Raw genomic sequence first — 20632 nt, 5'->3', positions numbered from 1 at the left:
GTGGCTCAGGCATCTGATTCGAACTTCTTGGACTCCTCCCTGGTGAGGTGTCCCGGGCCACTTCCGACCGGGAGAAGGCCACAGGGATGACTCGGAACATGTCGGAGGGAAGATTTTGTCTCCTGGCTTGCCGAGCTGGATGAAGTGGCTGGGGAGAAGGAAGCCTGAAAAGAGCCGGTCTGAAAGTCTAACTCTGGACAATCCCGTTCACCGTTTCATCCTGCGTCGCCAGGTTTAATCCTACCCAGGCCTCACCCCAACCCGCCGGATCCTTCAAGGTCCAAGTGCAAAAAGCTTTGGAACCGTATCAACGCTGACAGCTCCGGTCACCCCCAAATCTCTTGATGACCGTGTTCGCCGACGGACTCCCAACGTGAGCGTCAAAAGAAATTTGTGACGGCAAGATGAGTTTCTCGGCGAAAGCGTTAAAAGGGGACGTCCTGTCAGAGCAGCGTCATTAGTCCCGATGAAGGACGCGGGTCCATCCATTGCGGTCTCTGCCAGGCCACCGTGCTCTCATTTCTCCTTATGAGGCAAATTGAAGTCTCTCTCGCTCTCTCTTTTTTTTTTTCTCCCTGCGTTGCACTTTACAGCATTCCCCCCCCACACCTCTTCCATTTTCTCCCCGGCCCCCCAGCCGCCTGCTTTGCTTGCACGGGCCAAAGCTGATATGCATGACGGCTCTGCTTGGCTCTGAAAGCCACTCACTTTGCATGTGTCCTCTGCCGGGCTCAGCAGCCGCTGCGGGAGTTTAAAAAAAAAAAAAAAAAAAAAAAGAGAGGAGAGGAGCTTGGGGTCACTGACGGAGGTGCTGATGGAAGCAGGTGGAAGTGAGCCGCTGGTTTAATAATGCCCGTGGAGGGACGGACTGTGACCACCACTACCGCTCCCCCCTTTTGCTATCCAAATCCTCAAAACGACCAGGCGGCTTCCCTCCCACAGTCGAGCGGGGTTTGACCCGATGAATTTATTTCATTGACGGCGCGCCGGGATAGAAAAAAAAAAAAGTGACGAAAATGCGGAATTTGGGATCGTGACACAAATAAACGGGAGGCGGAAGAAATAAGGCGGTGGATAAAAAGTATTGGGACATGAAATGGAAGTGAAGGGTCAAGAATGAAGAAAAAATTGGAAGACAATCGGAGTGGGGGCAAAAGTATTGGGACGCTTAGAAGACGGAGAAGATGCGCAGCGTGGTCTGAAAAGCCAAGAAAATGTCACGTTTGGGCTAAAAGCATCAGGATGCCGACGGGAAGAAAAAAAAATGCCTTGCAAAATTACTCTTGGGATGCCGACAGGAATAAAAGCAATTCATTGCACGTCCCTCGCCGCTCTACTCGCTATTCAAATCCTCTAAATACGACGGCGCGGTCCCCCCCCCCACTCGACTTTATAAATTGCCTTAATTGACGGCAGCTCGGAGCATATGGGACGGGCGAGCTATCGATTAGCTGTAGGCCTCGACTCAGTGGAAAATACCAGCGGGTCCCCGAGGGGGGGGGGGGGTAAGGCAGGCTCACGAAGCTTTCTGCTCGCCGTCCCCGAGCAGCGCCGCTTGGGCCTTTTCCATGGATTTCTTCATAATGTCACTGCGGAAAAGCTAATGCCTTTCGCCGTCGTGAGCAGCGTCGCGCCCCAGAGGAACACTCGCCCCTTGACCACATTTGTCAAAGCCCGCAGGTCAGATTGCGTTGCTCCTTGCCCTCCCCCCCCCCATAACTCTCCTGGCAAGCTTTATTAACCCACGTCAAATGACACGCACACACAAAAAATAGAAATGCGGTTAGGAATGCTATTGGGAGCCGCGTGTCGCCCGGCGGCGATGACAAAATGCCCGCCGTGCCGCATTTGTGCCGCGCGACGGAGGCCAAATGGAAGGAAGGTTTCGCTCGTAACGTTACAGTTGACACTTTTTTTATTTATCAGCGTGTCGTTTGGACAAAATATTGCGACAGGTACTCGGAAAGAAAAGTGTCGGGGATACACGCTGAAAAAAATAAAATAAAAATTGGGGGTTGTGAGTATTGGGGCGTGGTACAGGAATCAAAAAGTAAAAATTTGGAACGTTTACGTGAAAAAGGAGGAACGGGATTTTCTAAGCACCTGCTGGACAAAAGTATTGGGACACCTGCAATACGAAGAAAAATGAGTTTGGAGGCGAAAAATTGTCAACTTTGGACCCCCCCCCCCCCAAATTTTTTTTCAAGACACAAAGTATTCGGGAGCTAAAAATGAAATGTGGACAAAAATATTGGGACGCAGGCAGGAATCAAAACGTGGAGACAATAAGCAGTTGGGACCAAAGTAGAAGGAGGGGGGAAGTGAAAAATGAGAATGCATGGAGGTGGACAAAAGTATCGGGACGTGGAGCCCGCCGTGCTGGAGCTTCCCAAAGTTTTTATCCCCACTCAGTCGGAAGCACCCCGTTAAGAATCGGGCCGATTCTCCGCATGGAATATTTGCGGCCTTTCTCCCAGTTTCCTGGAGTCCTTCTCCATGTTTGATCTCGTGGCCGTCGGTCCGTGAACAGATTGACTGTGTCAAGCGATCAATGGGAGCCGGCGTCGCCATGGCAACCCAGGACCAAGTCAAAGCCTTGCAGAAAAGCGCTCCGCTTAAAAGCAACAAATGTGTTTTATGCTCCGTAAATGAGCCTTTTTTTTTTTTTTTTTCCCAACGCGCCGCTTCACCTTGGCTTTTATCCCCGCTTAATAGCGTTACGAAGAATGAGGCTCGGCAGGATCCTAAAGTGGCCTTTAAATGAATCGTGATCATTATTATCGTTGATTTCAAAGTGATTTACGGCCTCCTGGGAGAGCCAAAGCGAAGCGTCGGTGTCTTCCTCTGACGTCCGCCGCTATTGCGGAAAAGGCGACGCGGGTCTCGCGATGACGCGTCCGCTTCCTGGAGGAGCGCGGCCGTCACATTCAAGGTGTGTAATACAACATGACACCGTAATCATATTCTCTCATTGCAAGGGCCGCTATTTACACCGGGGCGCCCTTTATTTTCTCGGCCCTGGAAGAAACACTGGCGGCCTCTTTGTTTCGCCGCCGCCTCATATCATGTGCCGCCTAATTGCATAAAAAAAAAAAAAATGAAAATGAAAAAAGCAAATTGCTTTAAATTGCGTGTCGCAGGCTGCAGAGCAATAAGACCGGAGTGCTCACGCTAGCTCGTAAGCGAGATGAATGTGTCTGCTGCCAATTTTTCCCAGCGTGCACCCCCGATGATTGGACGCTCGCCGCCGCGCCCGCCGAAACATTTACAATCGCAACAATTAGCCATGAAAGCTAGCTATCGGTTTTTGGAGAATGCGGTCACCGCCACCGTGGAGACAAAACGCGTTCATCAATACGCCCCCGGATGCGCGCCATGAACGGCATTTCACGGGCCGGGTGGCATTTTACATTGGACCCCCCCCCCCCCCCCCCCCGCACCCCCCCTCCCGCACACCCACCCCTCCCTCTGAATTTGTATTTCTCCTCTAACGAGCGACGTGAGCGACACGGCGAAGCGCCCTATGGTGCCCGGCGAGCCGCGGCAAACTCACCGCGGCAACCTCGCCGCAGCCCCCGGGGGTGCAATTAAAAGTGAGGGAGGAGAATGTCAGCCAGGTGGGCGAGCGAGCGTGATGGAGGTGAGGAAGTTGGGGGGGGGGGGGGGGGGAATGCAGGCACTGATGCCACAGATGAATATGGAGACGTTAGGAGCTGCAGGGAAGGTTCTTCACCTGTACATATTGTGGGGGGGGGGGGGGGGGGGGTGTAATTTTCACAATGAAGTTTGTTGATTTTCCAGTCACACATACACACACATGTGAAAAAAACTCATTCTTTTGTGCTGCATGACCCATTTTTGGACACCGCTCATCGTGTGCAGGGTCCCCGGGGAGCGCCGGAGCCGATCCCAGCTGACTTCCGGCGAACGTCGGACCGCACACTGAACGGGTCTCCATCTACGCCGCCATCGAGCGCGACCCCGATTCCACGCCGCCCGCACACAAGTCAGGTGAGTGTCCCGCCACGCCATCGGCTACATACCCCAACGTTTGTTTTCGGTCAATCTGAATCTCCAAAGTGTGAAGTATTACCATGTCGACACCCCCAACATGATTTCAAACGGCAACGTGCACCTTTTGGTCTTTGAAGGGCGAAAAAGCAAAAGGGCAAAACAACAGAGGAATGATCATCCATACAGAGGTCATGGCGAGGTCAAAGGGCGCAAAAACAGCCACCCGCGGTGTTTTCTTTGAAACGTTAAGAATTAATTATGCATTTATTCATGACGGGAAGGCTATTATTATGTCCATGGCGGTGGACGATTTGGTAGGGGGGGGGGAATAAATTGTCACAGCGGAGGTCCCTAAAGGGCACTAATGTACGCAGGTTGGTTGCCATCTATTTTTTTTTTTTTTTTTGTAAATGCCGTCGGTACTATGGAGGTCCTCATTTATCACAACAAGACTCATCTGCGCTCCTCTTCCGATGCAAACGGAAATAAGTCCCTCAGGAACTTCATCAATACGTATTGATCGATTGTACCGTCGTCTAGACTCCCCGGCGCTTTGTCACCACCCCCCCAAAAAAAAACTTATGTGACGTATTGAGGTGAGGACGCTGATCGCGTTCCCGCCGCGCGTCCGACAAACGTTGATGACATGAACCGCAAAAGTCCAACGAGACAAATCGGGCTCCCAATTGATGAACAAATGAGAGCAAGAGTCATCGAGACGCTGCGAGCACGTGCGGACAGGACCATCAATCAAGGGGGCCCGATCATTGTTTGGTGAAATCGCCTCGTTTCCAATGACCACAACGCCTTTTGTAGGTCAACCAAAAGACAAGCCAACCAGCTAAAAAACAAACAAAAAAAAATTTTTTGGGGGTGGGGGTCTAAACATGCACGTCCTGCATCAACGCCATTTACACATTCTGATCATCCTGCCACATGCCCCCGTGAGTGAGTGAGTGTCGACCACTCGTGTAAATGCGTTTGCCGCCGCCAAGTTGCTCCCCTCTCGCGCTCTCTTCTCGCCGCCGCATAGCAAATGAGTGGAATAAATCACACAATCTGGGCCAAGTCCTCCAGAGCCCCCAATTTTCCCTCCTTTCCTTTTCTCCCCCCTCGCATCCGTCAGTCCAACGCGGCGGAGTGGCCCACTTCGGGAAGCCGCGGAGGGCCCCGCCCGACTCGCCCTTTCATTTTGTGTCTGGACGCCCGTGCAAGGTTGGCGCTTGTTTTGTCATTTTCGTCACCGAGCCAAACGATTTGCAATGGCTGGATCGGTGCAGATTCTCCAACCCCCCCCCCCCCCCCCCCCCCCCCCCCCCCCCCCCCGCTATTGTACAATGCCCTTTCAAATCCAATTGACGTGAGAACACTGTGGCCTGGTGCTGAGCACATCTGCCCCACAGCCCAGAGTTCTGCGTTCGAATCTTGGGCTTCCCGTGTGGAGTACGTGCTCTGAATGTTTTGGTCAACGACATTGAAGGACTGCAATTGGCAGAAAATTGGCCCGAAAACAACATTTGTGAGCCAATCGGCAGCCCGGAAAACTTTCTTTCATGCGGAGCTCTCGGAGAGACGACGCCGCTGCCGAATGAATAGAAGCCGTCCGTTTACATCAAAGGCGCGCTTGGGCTCCTTTATCTTCTGGAGTTTGCCACCAGCATGGGGGGAAGAGTGTACGGGGGGGGGAGTGGTCTACTGGTTTCCTGCTTCCCCCGCTGCGGTCTGTGTGGTCATCGGCCAGTCCTGCTAGGCGCTCGCTCGATGCAAATCAATAGGTGAGACGAGCAAATGCAAAAAAAAAACCCGTCCATTTTTTTGTGATCTACGCTTGGCTTTAAAAATCAACGACCGTGACCCTTCGGTTGCCATTTATGACAATATGACATCATGGGGCACTCGGGAAGAAGCAGACATCTCGGGGGTTACTTTGACCCCACACAAAGTGGACTTGTGTTCCCGCGTTGGTCGCCACGGTTACCAGGGGGGGGGGAAGCACAGGGAAAGGGAGGAAAATGGAGGGCAGGCGACGTATTCATGGGGCTGCACGATAGCTAGCAGAGTGTCAATGGCAAGAAAACACAATTGGCACATAACACTAAATAGTACATAGCGCTAAAACAAAGGCCCAAAGGCTAAAATACGGCCGCCGTAAAACGCACGCGTGCAGAAAATAGTCCCCCCCCCTCCCCAACCCTCCTCCCCACTTGACAGAGAGTAACGACCTTTATGCCGCCGCCATCTATTAAAAAAAAAAAAAAAAACACACGCCGACAGTGGGGAACGCCCGTTTTTTTTTGCGTTATTAACGACTTCACACGCCGCCTTTTTACGCCTCTTAAATTGGAGCAAATTTCTCTCAAACTGCGTGCCGGCACCGAGGCGAGCAGGTGTTGGGGAAGTCGTTTGTCACCGGCCAGCCTCCAATGCACGTGCACAACCAACAAGCAGACTTTTTCTCGTTAACCCTCGACAGGGAACTCCTTGCACACGTTTTCATTCTTAATCCTATGCTAGCTAGGTTTGGGGCGAGACACACCCACGCTGCTCCCATGACAATTTATTTTAAAATAATTTTTTCTTTGTAAAAAAAAAAGTACCCAACATGCATCGACGCATCACACCTAAGTTGCCGTATTTTAACATATTTTTTTCCAGAGTAATGGGGCATTTTAGACAGCTCTAGCTAGCTCTTGCTAGCTCAAGCTACGTTAAACTAAATTAGCCGGTGAAGCTTGAACATGCACAAGTTGAATTGGTCATGAGGGAGAAGATGTTTTTCTCCCGGAAAGCAGTGATGGCATGTACTTTGACGAGGCGTTAGCTTGTTCAGTGCTAGCTTACTTCTAAAGCGCCAAATATTTGTTCAGGCTCAGGACCTCATCATTGTGCTGTACAAAGTCTGTTGCTCTTATTTGTTTTTGCTGCCGACTGGCTGACGCAATCCACATGATTCATTTTGAAAAATACACTCGAAGCAGCAAATTCGAACCTCATTAGCGTGTCCGCGGCCTCGACCGTTTGAGCTTCCTGGGCTGAGATGCGCTTTGACCTTGGCGGTGACTCACCTTTATTTACATCGGCTAGTTGGCCCCCGGGGGCGCCTCCCGCTCGGCCAAATGAGGCCTGTGATGGGCTGTTTTGCTTTTATCGCCACCTCGCCAACCCCCACGGGAGCGCATCGCTAATGAACAAAGAAGCCCAATTGATCGGCGCTAGCGTCTGATTCCCGAGCCGCGGCCGGGCGCACGCTTCGCTTCTTGCGACGGTCTGGCTCGCCTTCTCTCCGGGAGGCTGAATTGCTGATTGTTTGCAATGAGGCAGCAACAAGCCAGGGGCGAATTCGGGGCGGCTTGAAGTGACCATATGGGGGGTTAAGGGGGAAGGGGGGGGGGGTAGGTGTCAGAATGTAATGAGACCAAAGTGGACTGTGGGAACGCGGTTGACATTTGCCCTCAAATTTGAAGTGAAATATGGCCCATTCAGATGGAGTCGAGGCGATGACAACGGCCTCTTTGTTACTTCCGGCACATTTCATTTCATCAAAGCATGACGAATGATTGATGTACTTGTTTAGAAAGATTGAAGTTGTTTTAAAATTTGTCGTATACACTATTTTTTTTTTAATGGAAAAAATGTCCTAATCTAGTTTTGGCTGATCATGTCACCATCTGGAATGTTTTTGTGATCAGCCAGCTCAGAATCCCTCAAATTTCCAAAATCTCAACAATAAACCGCGCCATGAAGCGTTCGATAGCATAATAATTTCTCCGAATGCAACTCTTCAAAAATATATGTATTGTATTGTATGTATAAATATATGTAAATCTTGAAAAGATGAATTCAATCTCCGATTAAAAAAAAAAAAAGGCTAAATTCGTTGCAGTGACATTTAAAGCATTCATTTATTGCAGTTTATTTTTTTTAAAGCATTTTTGTTTCGCATTGTGTGACTTGAGCACTCCCAAAAAACGAGGTATGTCCTACACCTCCAGTAAGACCCGATGAAAGTTCAAGCAAGCTGTAAGCGACCATCCGGGCGAGCGCCGACGAAGTTCTCGTTCCGGGCCGGATGAGAGATTGAAAATTTTTTTTTTTTTTGTCCTTATCGCGTGGCCACCACATTGAGGCCCAGTTTCTATTTTCCCATTTCACACCTGGAATGTCGCGAGATAGCCGCTGTTCCTTTTGGCCCCGATTGACAATCGACAGTGAAAAGACGGAATTATCCATCTCAAAGCTAACGCCCACATGCTCCGCCCCCCCCAACCCCACAACCCGCCCACCTTCCTCCGCCGGGCTTCCTCGACGCGCTGTTATTCGAGATAAACAATCAATAGTGCATTAATGCACCCCCCCCCCCCCCCCCCGCCGGCCAATGTCACCGGCTCACTTTGAGCAGCTAATCTTGCTCAGCAACTGGAAAAATGATATATTGCAATTTGACTGCCTTCACTTGGTCACGTTTGAGGTCGGCGCGTTTCGCTTGCTTCCTCTCGCGCAGTTAAAAGACTTGCGCTCGCCTTCTTTACGGCAAAGGTGACCATGTTTATTGCGGAGAACGGAGTTGGGGGGGGGGGGGGGAGCCACGGGGAGGGGCTGGCAGGCAATCGATTTAAAGCGAGGAGTGGTACATTTTAAACACGAGTCCCAGGTAGACGTTTAAAAGCATTGCGGTGCTCTTGATTTGATGGCCCCCCCCCCCCACCCCGACGGAATTCTGATGACGTTCCCGTTCCTGCAGGAGGGAGGGGAAAAAGGGAGGAGGAGGGGCAAAGGTCGTTTTGGCCGCGCTGTGTTCCTACTTCCTCTTTGCAATGCGTCCATGCGGCAGATTCCCATCTGCATTTCCAAAGCTGCCATTGAGGGGGGGGGGGATAGGGGGCTTTTTGTTGAGAAAAAACCCAAAACAAAGGCGCACTTATGAAGAGGCTCGACTCTCTCTCCTTCCTCCAGACGCCAATCAAACACTCCCATTCCTTCCCCTTTCATTAGGATATGCCCCCCCCCCGCATTCCACCACCCCCATGGCTAGACAATCGAATAAGAACCAAAATAAAAGACTTGGCTTGGTGACTGCGAACGCTGTTTACCGATAGCCAAGACGAAACAAGGGCAGGGAGATGGAGGGCGGGGTCGGATGGCAGTGTGGAATCGCTGTCTGGTGGAATAAAAATGAGAGGGGGGGGGGGGAGAAGAAAACTCCCGTACTCAGGAAGACGTTCCACTCGCTGCCACTGACTCAGTTTGGTCGTGTGAAACTCCCTCTTGCGTTTTCGGGTGAAGAACCTACAACGGCTGTTATGACAAGTGCCATGTTTTCAGTTTTATGGAGAAGCAAGCAATGGTGGGGGGTTGGGGGGGGGTCTTTGACGGTGAGGCTGGAGTTTTACACTTGATGTTGGATGAGCTTGCATGTCAGATTATAAACAGGAAAAAGAAGACACTGCCAAAGGGGGAGACATTCCCATCTTTAAATGGTACCCCCCCCCCCCCTCCTCTGTCACCACTGACTCGCTGTGGTTGTGTGAACAACTCGCAACAACCGTCAAGGTGAAGTGCCAAGCTTCCAGTTCTCGGGAGGAATTAGGGTAAGGAGCTGGAGGGGTCGGGGTTGGCGCAGAGCAATTGGTCCGATTCAGCACAAGATGAGAAAGGAAAGCCCGGCAAGATGTCGCAGGGGCAACACCAAGCGCCTGCCGACCTTCACCGCCGACTAGTTTTCGATGGAAGCGGTTTTTCCGATGAACCTCCATTGACCCCCCCCGACGCCTTGTTTACGTCCACGCGCCACGTCCCGTCCGCTGATTTACGAGGGTCCGCGCATCCTCCGACAATTCTTCTCGGTCAGGCTCGGCGGACAAATTGAGTGGCTTGTCCTCCTCGCTGTTTCCATAAATAAAAACAGCCGCCTGCTTGCTGTCCACCGCCGCTCCCCCCCCCTCCCTTGGTCTCCCCGTTGAAAACACACACGATTCTCCCCCCCCCCCCCTGAAGCCTCGAGAGGCAGTACATTGGGGAGGGGGCGGTGAGGAGGAAGTAAACGCGCACCTCCAGCCACACGCCAATACGGTGGCCGCCATTTGACATTAACGTCGGATTGGGAGTTCTTCTTCAACACAGGCAGGAAGGTGTCACGCCAAAATAAAATCGCAACATTTGTCCCGGGGCTTGTGTGATGTCATCCGCCGAGTCACTTTACTCTTTACAGCTCGTAAAAATAGAAAACAGGGAAACTGGCAGTAGCTGAATGAAATGGAGGTGATATTGTAATGTACTGAGGTTAAAATTGGATGGCTATAAATAACAATGATTATTTTTATGATTATTATGGCACCACCCGCCCATCCTTTGACCTCCGGTGCGTCACCTAATCCCACTTGCTCCCCCATCGAGGCCCTACAGCCCCCCCGTCAGACTCTCTTAAAAGCCACTTAGAGGCTCCCAGGCCGCCGGATTGAATTAAAGCTTCGGCGAATCAAATTAGCGTTGGAGTGAGCGAAGTCTCGTCGGACGTCGCTTGTCGCCGGGTGACATCATGACCGCCTCGAACATTCCCGATCGGGTGCCTTGAATGCCGATTTAGATGCTCCAAGTGGAGCCGTTTTACGATTTGCCCAAACCAGTTCCGGATCTGCCACATCCAATATGGTGGATGCAAAGCAAGAGGTCAACCCGCCCATTAAGGCTTCTCTCTCCGTTTCTTTCTCTCTTTTTAGAGATATAGAATATGTCTGTAGCCCTCGGAGCGGCGATGCTAATTAGATTATCATTATCATTAATACAAATGGAATGTTTAATGCCATTTTTCCATTTCAAAGAAATTCCGGCGGCGGCATTGCCCAAGCACACAGTGGGATTATCCTCTGGCAAACAAGAACCGGAGTTTGCCTTCATTAGATCAAACTAGTTCTGAGCCCCTGACACTTGAGGGGTGGGGGCGGGGCTTCACAGCCCTGCCAAGGCTACGCTGGCAGGACCTGCCCCACTTCCGGGGGCCTTCCTGGCATCCTCGGTTGAGTCGTCCAGTTGCTTTTTTTTTTTTTTTTTTTTTTAAACGATGGACTTGATCTGATCTGTGGTTCAGTCTCTGCTCTACAACGCCATCCAACCACCATATTGTCCTCGCCCTCCGCCTCAGCTGCCTGCCATTGTTTCTCCAGAAAACTGGAAACTTGCCACTTGACAAACATTTGCAAGTTCTTCAAAAAAAAAAAAAAGCTTTCACGCCGCTCAAGCGAGACGGCGTGCAGGGCAAAATGGCGCCGTCCACTGGACTGCCTCTGAAAACCGGAATGTCCTTCCGGGACTTTGTGGCATCATCAATTGAGTCTTCCTCTGGTCTGAAATCCACTAGACTCTGATCTGTAATCCAATCACCGCCCCACAACGCCGTCCAAACCGATACCGCCGCCCCCCATTCCCTGACTCGCCCTACGGGACTCTCTCGAAAACTCGAAGCTGACCACATGACATGAACCGACTTCCCGAAAGCCAACTAGGAAGGCTTCCCGCTTCCCGACGATGTCGGAGGGGAAGAAAATTGGCTTTCTTTTGCGACGGGAGCGTCTTCCTGATCCTTGGCGGTATCATGGGTGGCGTCTTCCACTTGCTCTGATCTTTTGTCATCCTGCCGCTTGACTTCATTAACACTCACGAGGAGTTGTTACTCCAAACGTTTCACAACTCCAGACAAAGCCGGCGGGGAGCCTAAACAGGAAACATGTTGTCGAGCGGGGGGGGGGGGGGGGGGGGCTTCATGAGACAGCAAGCAATAATTGGAGGCCTACGAGACCCCCAAACATCCATTTGTCACGCGTTGCCCATCGAACTGGTGCGTCACGGCGCCTCCGAGAATGACCTTCCCTCAAAGCGGACAGCTTTCGACGGCCACGGGTGTGTGTGCGCGCGCGCTAGCTAGCTTGCTATTATTAGCGCAGATGTGCGCATCATCACCATACCCGCGCGTGTCACCGCGCTGCCATTCGACAGGTAGTTTGTTTGCCGCGCCTTCCATTTTATTTCCTGGCTTGTCAGCGAAGCGCAGTCACAGCGGAGCGAGGGAGCCCACAATGACGCCCGGTGTGCTGCTTTCACTCGGGAGCACGGCGGGGTTTGAAAGAAAAAAAATAAAAATAAAAATAGGAGCTTTGCTGATGGGCCGTCTGTTCATTTACAGGAAGAAAAAAAAATGATAAGAAGAAAGTCACAAAGGCTTTTTGTGCACACAGTGGAATCCAGATATCATTCAGGAAATAGACAAGAGGCCATTATCCGTAGGAGGAGGGGTGACAGGCCCGGGGGGGAAGAAGTGTGTGCACCAAGACAGCCCACCCCCCCCCCATCCCCGCCTCCACCCAAGCCAAGCAGGGATAAGACTTAATTTTTATTCTTTATTTTGAAAAGCTGCAGTGTTTCAGGCATAACCAATCGATTGACGATTCACCGGAATTTTGTCCATCCCGTGCAACGTAATGCACCGCCCGTTGCAACCCGACGAGTTTGCGGCCTCAACGGGCAGCTGCCGTTACGGCGGGTGGCTCCGCGATTGGCAACACAGACCTGACCAATCGATGATCGATTCATCATCCGCGTTTTGTCCTCTGCGGTGCAGAAGACTGACGGATGACTGAGCGTGTTTCTCCGTAGGCCAGCGGCAAGGTCATTGCAGCCCAACTAGTTTGCAGCCTCAACGTGCTGCCGCCGCTGCCGAAATGTGACATAAACCTTTCGTTTTCATTATGAGACTGCTTTCCCGCACTCGATTGCAGATTCCTGAAGTGCCAAGGATTCCCCCACCCCCACCCCCCCCCCCTCGGTGAGGCCAAATTAAATCCATGCGTTTCACCGCAACCCAAGCAGTTTGCAACCTAAACAGGCTGCGGCACCTTTACCCTCCGCTCAGCAAGGCAGCGGTGACGTAAGATGCCGAGAGAAAACAATTTCACATTAAAAAAAAATAAAAATCTGAAAAACGAGGAGCTTTTTTTTCCTATGCTGCGTCCCTAATGACCCCCCCCCCCCCCCCCCCCCCCCCCCCAAGTCGGGAACGTGACTCTTCGCTCCGCAGTGCAGCTGTGCTCATAGTGGACTCTCTGATCCCCTATTAGCCCGCTGTCATCCCTCGGTCAATATTACCCCACCCTCACCGCCGCCACCCAAACGCGATGCGCCAGCTCCCGCCCGTGCCCTCACGTCGGCCGTGCGCTTGCTCGCTCGCTCGCTTATTAACCGGCTGTCACGTTGAGCGGCCGGACCACAGACAGTCGTTAGAGGCCCCCGTCGTCCGCTCACTATCGGGTTGCTTAAGCCTGTGGGGCTTTGCACCGACAAGAACCCGGTGGAAGGGGAGTCGGGGGGGGGGGTGTTCTGTGGACATGATCTAAACATACACACTATGCTAGAGTGTCAAAACCTCGTCTCACTGCCGCTCTGGCTCGAAATCCCAATTTAAAAACCCGCACATAGAAAGCATCATCCTTGCTTGAAATCTTCCGACGCATTTCAAACCTTTTCTTTTCCAAACCAAAATATAAAATCGCGACTCTTGTTTGAAACCCGAATCTAGGTTCCAAATCTGAATTTGACCCCTGGAACTTTTCTTCTTGAAGCCTTAACCCTGACTCAAGTGTTCGACTTTTAATTTTGTGAAGCACATTGAGTTAACTTATGTATGAAATCTATGAAAATCTAACCCGGTCTCGCACCCCTAATTCAAAACCCCAAACCCACAAACCAAAATTCTGACTTTAAACTCTTATTGGTCACGCTAACTTAAAACACATTTAAGACCCGATTTAAAAACCTGAACCTTGAAACCGTTGCTTGAATCATTTCGAAGGCCGACTAATGTTGCTTATATTAAAAATGTCAACATGAGCAGTTAAAAAAAATCATTTTCAAGAGTTATTTAAAAAAAAAAAGATAATAATAACAATAATCCAAACCAGGTCTATTTCCGTCACGTCAACCGAAGCAAATGTTCCAATTTGGGGAAAGGTAATTTTTCTGAGTTGATTTGCACGCGCCGTGGTCACCTCTGCCGCTCGGCAGGAAGCATGCAAACGCGAGCCGCAGACGCGCCCGCAGCCTGGCCAGACTTGATTAGATTTTGATAGTGATCTGGATCCGTGATTCCCACTATTAGATTATTACCGTGCAGACGCGCACACACACATACACACACATTGGATATAAGGGATTTCATTCCAAATCCAATCCAAAAGGCCCCCCCCCCCCCCACACACACCCCCGCAACACACATACGTGCATCGCCGGGTCAAAAAATCGATTTCACCTTAAACGGAAGACAGATGGATGCTCAGTCTCCTTGAGGGAAGTGACTCGCCTCATAACTGGAAAAGAAGCTTTCCTGCACCTTCGGAAGACTTTTTCGAGAGGGGGGTGGGGGGGGGGGAAATTAGCTTTCTTTAAAATAAATAAATAATAATAATAATAAATAAAGTTACATTTCATTTGACTTAATTCTCTTACGATTGTGTTCTTTTTTTGTGGAAAAAAAATTAAACTATACCTTAAGATTGCAACTTTAATCAGCTTTAATGTTTAAAAAAAAAAACGTCCTCCGTCGGTTCAAATTTTCCACTGAGCAAATATGACCGCTTCCATGCGCTTTATTTGCACAATTTATTTTTTTTTGCCATACTTGCGTTCAACTTTTTTCATGGAGCAGTTTTTCTTCCAAAAGAAAACAAAATCAACCTGCTCCCCGAGATGTAGAAATCAATCCTAAATGCTAACGCTAAAGCGACTTGACAGCAACATACAGCATATGACATTATCCCAGCTCATTGCATTATCTTACAGACGTTTTCCACGAGTGGAACTCTTTCAGTTGACTGCATCTGCTCGATCCCGCCAGCTTTCGCCGGCACTGAGCGCACACACACACACACACACGCACACACACTCTCTCCAGCCAGTCTCTTTGGAAATAGATTTAGGATTTGAACGTAAGTGCGCCACAAAGCAGGAGAGCTAATGAGGCATTGTTGAGCTAGGTGTGAATGGTGGGATGCGTGCATGTTTATCTTTTTACCACATGGGGAGACACAAATGAGGCTTTTTTTTTTTTGCAGTGGAGAGGGGGGGGGGTGCATTCAGATTTAGGCGGACTCGCCGCTGAGCCCCGTTGTCTTGGCCGCCATCCAGCCTCGAAATCCCCTCAGCGGAAGCCGTTGCGGCCGCATTGCCGTCAAGTTCTCGCGGCAAACGCGAAGGCATAAACGCATCAAGCCATCCCAAGTCGCGACGATTGGCGGAAAACGGAAGCTTTCCAGGCAGGGTGGAGAAAAGGGGGCGTGGTAAGAAATCGCGGGGGTGGGAGTCGGGCCCTCGAGCAAACAAAAATGGCGGCGGCCGTGCAATGAGGCAAGTGTGCCACGGTAGAAAATTAGCATCACGACGCAAAAGTCTCAGGGAGAAAGAAGCTGTTCATTCGTTGCTCCAACGGGCCGTCATTTTGGGCAAACTGTGCATTGCTAGCGTGTCGGGTGCGCTACTGTGTTTTTCGCTAGTCTGTAACATGCTGGTTCTGGTTTTTGGGAATCTAAAATGACACCATTTTGTTAGCTTGAAAAAATAATAATTTCTCCTTGCAACACAAAATTTGAACAAAAGGTGCTTTCCTAGCATACTGTGTGCGTGATTTTTATTGTCAACAAACTGTCACCCAACGACATGTTATTGAGCTCCAAAGTTACATAATTATCAGACCACACATCTCCAGATGGGTTGGAAAAAAAAAAATCTTCATGCATGAACCATTGCATGCGCGCCCACAACATTCTTAACAAAATAGCCATCCCTGAAGTGTCGGGTGTGCGATTGTTTTACTCAGCGATCCGACACATGGCAAGCTAGCTTATTGGGCGTGTTGATGTTTTTCCTCAGCAAACCACTTACACAATGGCACTTTTGTGGGGGGTGTTTTTTTTAAGCTCCAGTGTTACATAATTTTGATACACCACAAGTCAAGTTGGCTAGAAAAAAAAATTCTCTGTGCAATTTCTCAAGCTATTTGGATGCAGAAACGCTTAATTTTAGGCTAACACGCATCCCTCACTTAGACGGTGTTTTATTGTTTTATGTGTTTTATATGTTGTTTCTTTTTTTTTTTTTTTTTTTGAAGCTCCAACGTTGCAAAATTGTGCGACCGCAGAAGTCAAGCAAGCTTAGAACAAAAGTATCCACACGACTTCACCTCTACGGGAACAACTTTAGCTAGCACAGCATGGATCGCTAATTCAAAAAGATGCGTGGGTGTGCTCTCGGTTTGGTCAGTAAACCGCGACTCGCTGGATTCCCACCTCATCGCAGCTCGGGCGTGCAACTATTTTCTCAGCAATCAGTCACATAGTGGGACTGCTTTTTTGGGGGGGGGGGGGCTTCAAAAGTTTCACCATTCACATTTCATAAGCCAGGCTAGCTTGACATTTCTCACACAAAGCCAGTCCAGATGTTTTGCCCTTGTCTCAACAATCATTCATATGCTGCTGCTGCTGTTTTTTTTATTTTTATGTTTTAAATAATGCCAAAGTTGCACAACTGACACCTCATAAGTCAGCCCGGCATGGAATTTTTCACACAAGTCCAGCTCGGCTGCGCTACTATTTTCCCTCAGCAATCCGTCACATGGTGATGTTGTTTTCTCGCTACTGAGTAAAACGCTTTCAAAAGTCGCTTCACACTTCAAACACCGAGACTCTTCCTCTTTGTGTCGTATTTCCCTCTTGATTTCCTCCAATTTTTTAAAAAATTTTTATTTTTATAATTCGTCACTTGATGGTGCTTGAGCAAACAAATGTACGTCAGCACAGCGCCAGCCCCCTTGCGGTGGCGCTGTTTTGTTTATCTATTTGTGTTCGGCGTGCACAGTTCTACCAACCCATAAAAACCGTCATGCTTGAAATTTCTCACTAAAGCCCAGTCTGACTTTTGCTTATGAAATGTTAATGAAGCTAAATTTCCTTGCTTTTGAAATGTGACCTTTTGTGCTGACCTTTCGTCGGCTCATTGTCAAAACTTGAACAATATCGACAAATGGCGTTCAGACCCAAAGGCCGCACCCCGAAATCCGCCTTTCAGTTGCTAAGCTAAGACCGGATATTTCGGAAAACAAGCTCGCTATGCCTGAAGGGGCTATTTAGGTCTCCAAAAGAATCACCATCCAATCGCTCCAGAAAAGTCACGGGTGGGGTCGGGGGGTGGGGATTCTCCCCCACGGGGTGACGGGCGGCGACCGCTGGGATTTTTGACGTTATTAGCTTCAGATGTCGGGCCACGCGGCGGCGGCGGCGCGGTGCGGCGGAAAGAACATCGGCCATCATCGCAAACGACGTGGCCCATCTGGAGCGCACATAACATAATCAAGATGGGGTCAGCGGTCAGCCCCGTTGCCGCCGCTGGGCACGTGCCACCACGGGTGACGTCATGGCCCCACGGGGGGAGGGGGGGACAGGCAGATGGAGACCTTTTTTTTTGGAAACCTAATCTGCTGAGTTGGCGAGATAAGATGCAAAGTGAACATGGTGTCTTTTAAAATCTGCTCTAAAGGACGCAAATGGCTCCAATGGCGCTTTGTTGTTTCCAGTCCCCCGCTTGTCACATCAGTTTTTTCTCGCTTACACACACCTACTGTATCTGCACATACACACACTCTGGACCTATGAGCCTGTGCTATTTGCAGCCCCCCCTTAAATATTCAGCACCTGCCGTGTTCCCCCACTCGTCTTTGATCAGCCTCCGATTCCACTGTGCCCGCTTTTATGTGCAGGCATCAAACCGGCGCAACCCGCGCTCTGCGCCTGCCCCCCTGCTCGCGCTCGTTTCCTCTCCCCGGGCTGCTGGCCATGGCCAGCTCCACAACAGGCAACTTGTGTCCGCACCAGGGCGAGGAGGAGCTGAGGATATAGTCCAGCATGTGTCCAGTCCTCATTAGTGTGTCAGTGTGTGCCGCACCAAATCGCAATCCCTAAATTCATCTTCACAGTCTGGGTGGGGGGGGGGGGGGGAGCAAAGTTACCACCTGCAAGCGGCATGGAGAAATGCCCTCAGCACTATGCCGCTTCCCTGAAACTTCCACTGCGGCCAGTTTTTAGATAAAAATGAATTCAATCTAGACACCGGACATCACTTTTCAATGCTTAGCTGTGTGTTTCATTCAACTCTTAAAATCGAATTTCCCAGTCCGAACTGGACGCCAGTCAACAAACAAAAAAAAAAAGACAAACAAACAAACAGGCCACCGCATCGCGTCAGCGGGGCTCCGCCTGCACCGGAGCGTCGCACCATCACTACAGGAGGGCCGGTTAGAGGAACCGGGGTTGGGGGGGGGGGGGGCGATCAGTGGATGTGACCCAGGCTGCGCGATACGAAATGCCCCCCCTCCCCCACACACACCTCCGCGCGGTAAAAGAGCACAAAGTCGCGCTCGTGTGTCATCGACGAGCCGCGCGGCTACTCGGGAATCACTTTCGTCAGGGAGAGTCGCGGGTGAAGTGAAAGTTTAAATTAAACTAAAAAAAAAAAAAAAAGCTTCAAGTTATTTTGTCGATGATCCTGAACGAGGTCGTTTTGTTCCACAAGCCCGATGATGACCCCCCCCCCTCCCCCCCACTCGCTCCCCATCGACAGCAGCGCGTAATCATAACGCCAGGCCCGACCGATGCGAGCGCACACAAACAAAGCCGAAACGAGAGCGTCTCACCTGGGCACGGCGTGGGTGGGGGAGCCGCGGCGGCGGGGGATGTCAGGCTGGAAGAGACGCGGGCGGGGGGAGAGTATCCGATTGAGAGCGGCCGACGTCGGCCGCGCGTCCGCAGCAACTGCGTCCTCGGTGTGCGGATGACACGGAGGCTGAGAGGACGCCAGCCGCCCATTGGCTGTCGAGTCCCCGGCACCAGGCGGCGGGGAGAGAGGGGGGGTGACTGAAAGAGGGATGGAGGAGGAGGGGGAGGGAAGGGACGGAGAGTGAGGAAAAAAAGACGGCGTTCCAAGTTGAACGCGACTTTCGCTCTCATTTCATGTGTTCCTGAGAAGCAACAAGCCACTTGATAAATGTCACCACTCTCTTTTCTTTCTCTCATGTGTATATATTTTTTGAATTACTCTCGTACATTCAGATGGGACAAAACATTTGCGATTAAAAAAACACTCAAAAGACAGAAGTCCTTTTATTTTGTTAGTTTTGTGTGTGTTTTTTTTTTAATCTGGAACCGACAAAAAGGAATGGTTTTCCATTGGGGATAGTAATTTGTGCTATTTCGGATGCTCGTGTCAAGATTTGTGCTTGTTTCGATTATATTTAGCTGTGTGTGTCCTTTGGATTTGGTTTCCGCCTGTGCTGGTAAAGCTGGTTTCTTTGTTACTTGCCTTTGTTGTTGTTGTTTTTGATAACTTTGTTGCTATTGTATTTCGAGCTTTCCCTTGTGAAGAAATTGACACCCTGCATCCCCGCCCCCCCCCGCGAGTTGAGTTTGTTTGCTCCACAACCCGAGGAAATGGCCACCCAAAAAAATCGGCGCAGATTACCATCTTTCCCTGTAGCTTGATTGAATCGAACCAATTAAAGTGGTTCACTTAAATTGAGCAGCTTGTTTCAGTTATGGATGGCATTCCGCAGGGTTGCCTACTCGGACTCCTTTGGTTTGACCAATTTCGCCACTTTGCAATCGCCGCGGGTCAATGACTTTGTTTGCATCTTTAGCGATGTTTACAGTCGAGCTGCTTTCATTTCGGGAGGCCGATGACGGGGTGACGAGGCACGGGTGTGCCGGCCAGAAATCAGATTAGCGACCCAACATGTAAACTGCTGGGTTAGAGAGTAATCAAACTAATGCAGCTCATCACTGCTTCATCCAGCGCGCGCTGCCTCCACCAGATTACTGCCCTCTAATCTCTTGTGTGTGTGTGTGTGTGTGTGTGTGTGGACATATACATGTAATGAACTCTTAAGCGCTCTCTTACCGGACTAGAAATAAAATGTTTATGAGCGGAACAAGTTGCGGATAGAAATGAGGTTGGGGGGAGTATTGTGTCGTCTTCAACAATCGACCATGTGCGACCTCAACGATTGCTGCTGTGCGCGAGAGTTGTTTTGCGACGCAGATATGGAGCTGCGAAATTTGACAAGGACAAAAAAACACTAACATTCATTCATTTGTCCATCTTCCGAGCCGCTTGATCCTCACAAGGGTCGCGGGGGGTGCTGGAGCCTATCCCAGCTGTCTTCGGGCAGTAGGCGGGGGACACCCTGAATCGGTTGCCAGCCAATCGCAGGGCACACAGAGACGAACAACCATTCGCACTCACACTCACACCTAGGGACAATTTAGAGTGTTCAATCAGCCTGCCATGCATGTTTTTGGAATGTGGGAGGAAACCGGAGCACCCGGAGAAAACCCACGCAAGGCCCGGGAAGAACATGCAAACTCCACACAGGGAGGCCGGAGCTGGAATCGAACCCGGTACCTCTGCACTGTGAAGCCCACGTGCTAACCACTGGACTACCGGGCCGCCCACACTAACATTTGTAATTATTTTTTAAAATGAAATTATCAAATGTAATTTCACCTGATGGTAAGCGCAGATATCTGCGGCG

The 20632-nt window shown here is 50.4% G+C and overlaps 1 protein-coding gene across 1 annotated transcript in view; it reads right to left on the bottom strand.

Annotated features, from left to right (window-relative positions):
• The window catches only part of LOC127593305 (cadherin-10-like), a 36504-nt gene extending 17565 nt beyond the window's left edge, over positions 1 to 18939 (bottom strand). Inside the window, exon 1 of the mRNA XM_052054660.1 lies at positions 18740 to 18939. The gene's annotated coding sequence lies outside the window, so the exon portion shown is untranslated. The remainder of the gene's footprint in view (positions 1 to 18739) is intronic.
• Positions 18940 to 20632: the final 1693 nt, after the last annotated feature.

This window comes from Hippocampus zosterae, chromosome 20 (genome assembly GCF_025434085.1).
Source record: "Hippocampus zosterae strain Florida chromosome 20, ASM2543408v3, whole genome shotgun sequence".
NCBI lineage: Eukaryota > Metazoa > Chordata > Actinopteri > Syngnathiformes > Syngnathidae > Hippocampus > Hippocampus zosterae.
Note: the sequence above shows the minus strand (reverse complement) of the source record. Positions and strands in the feature narration are given on the sequence as shown.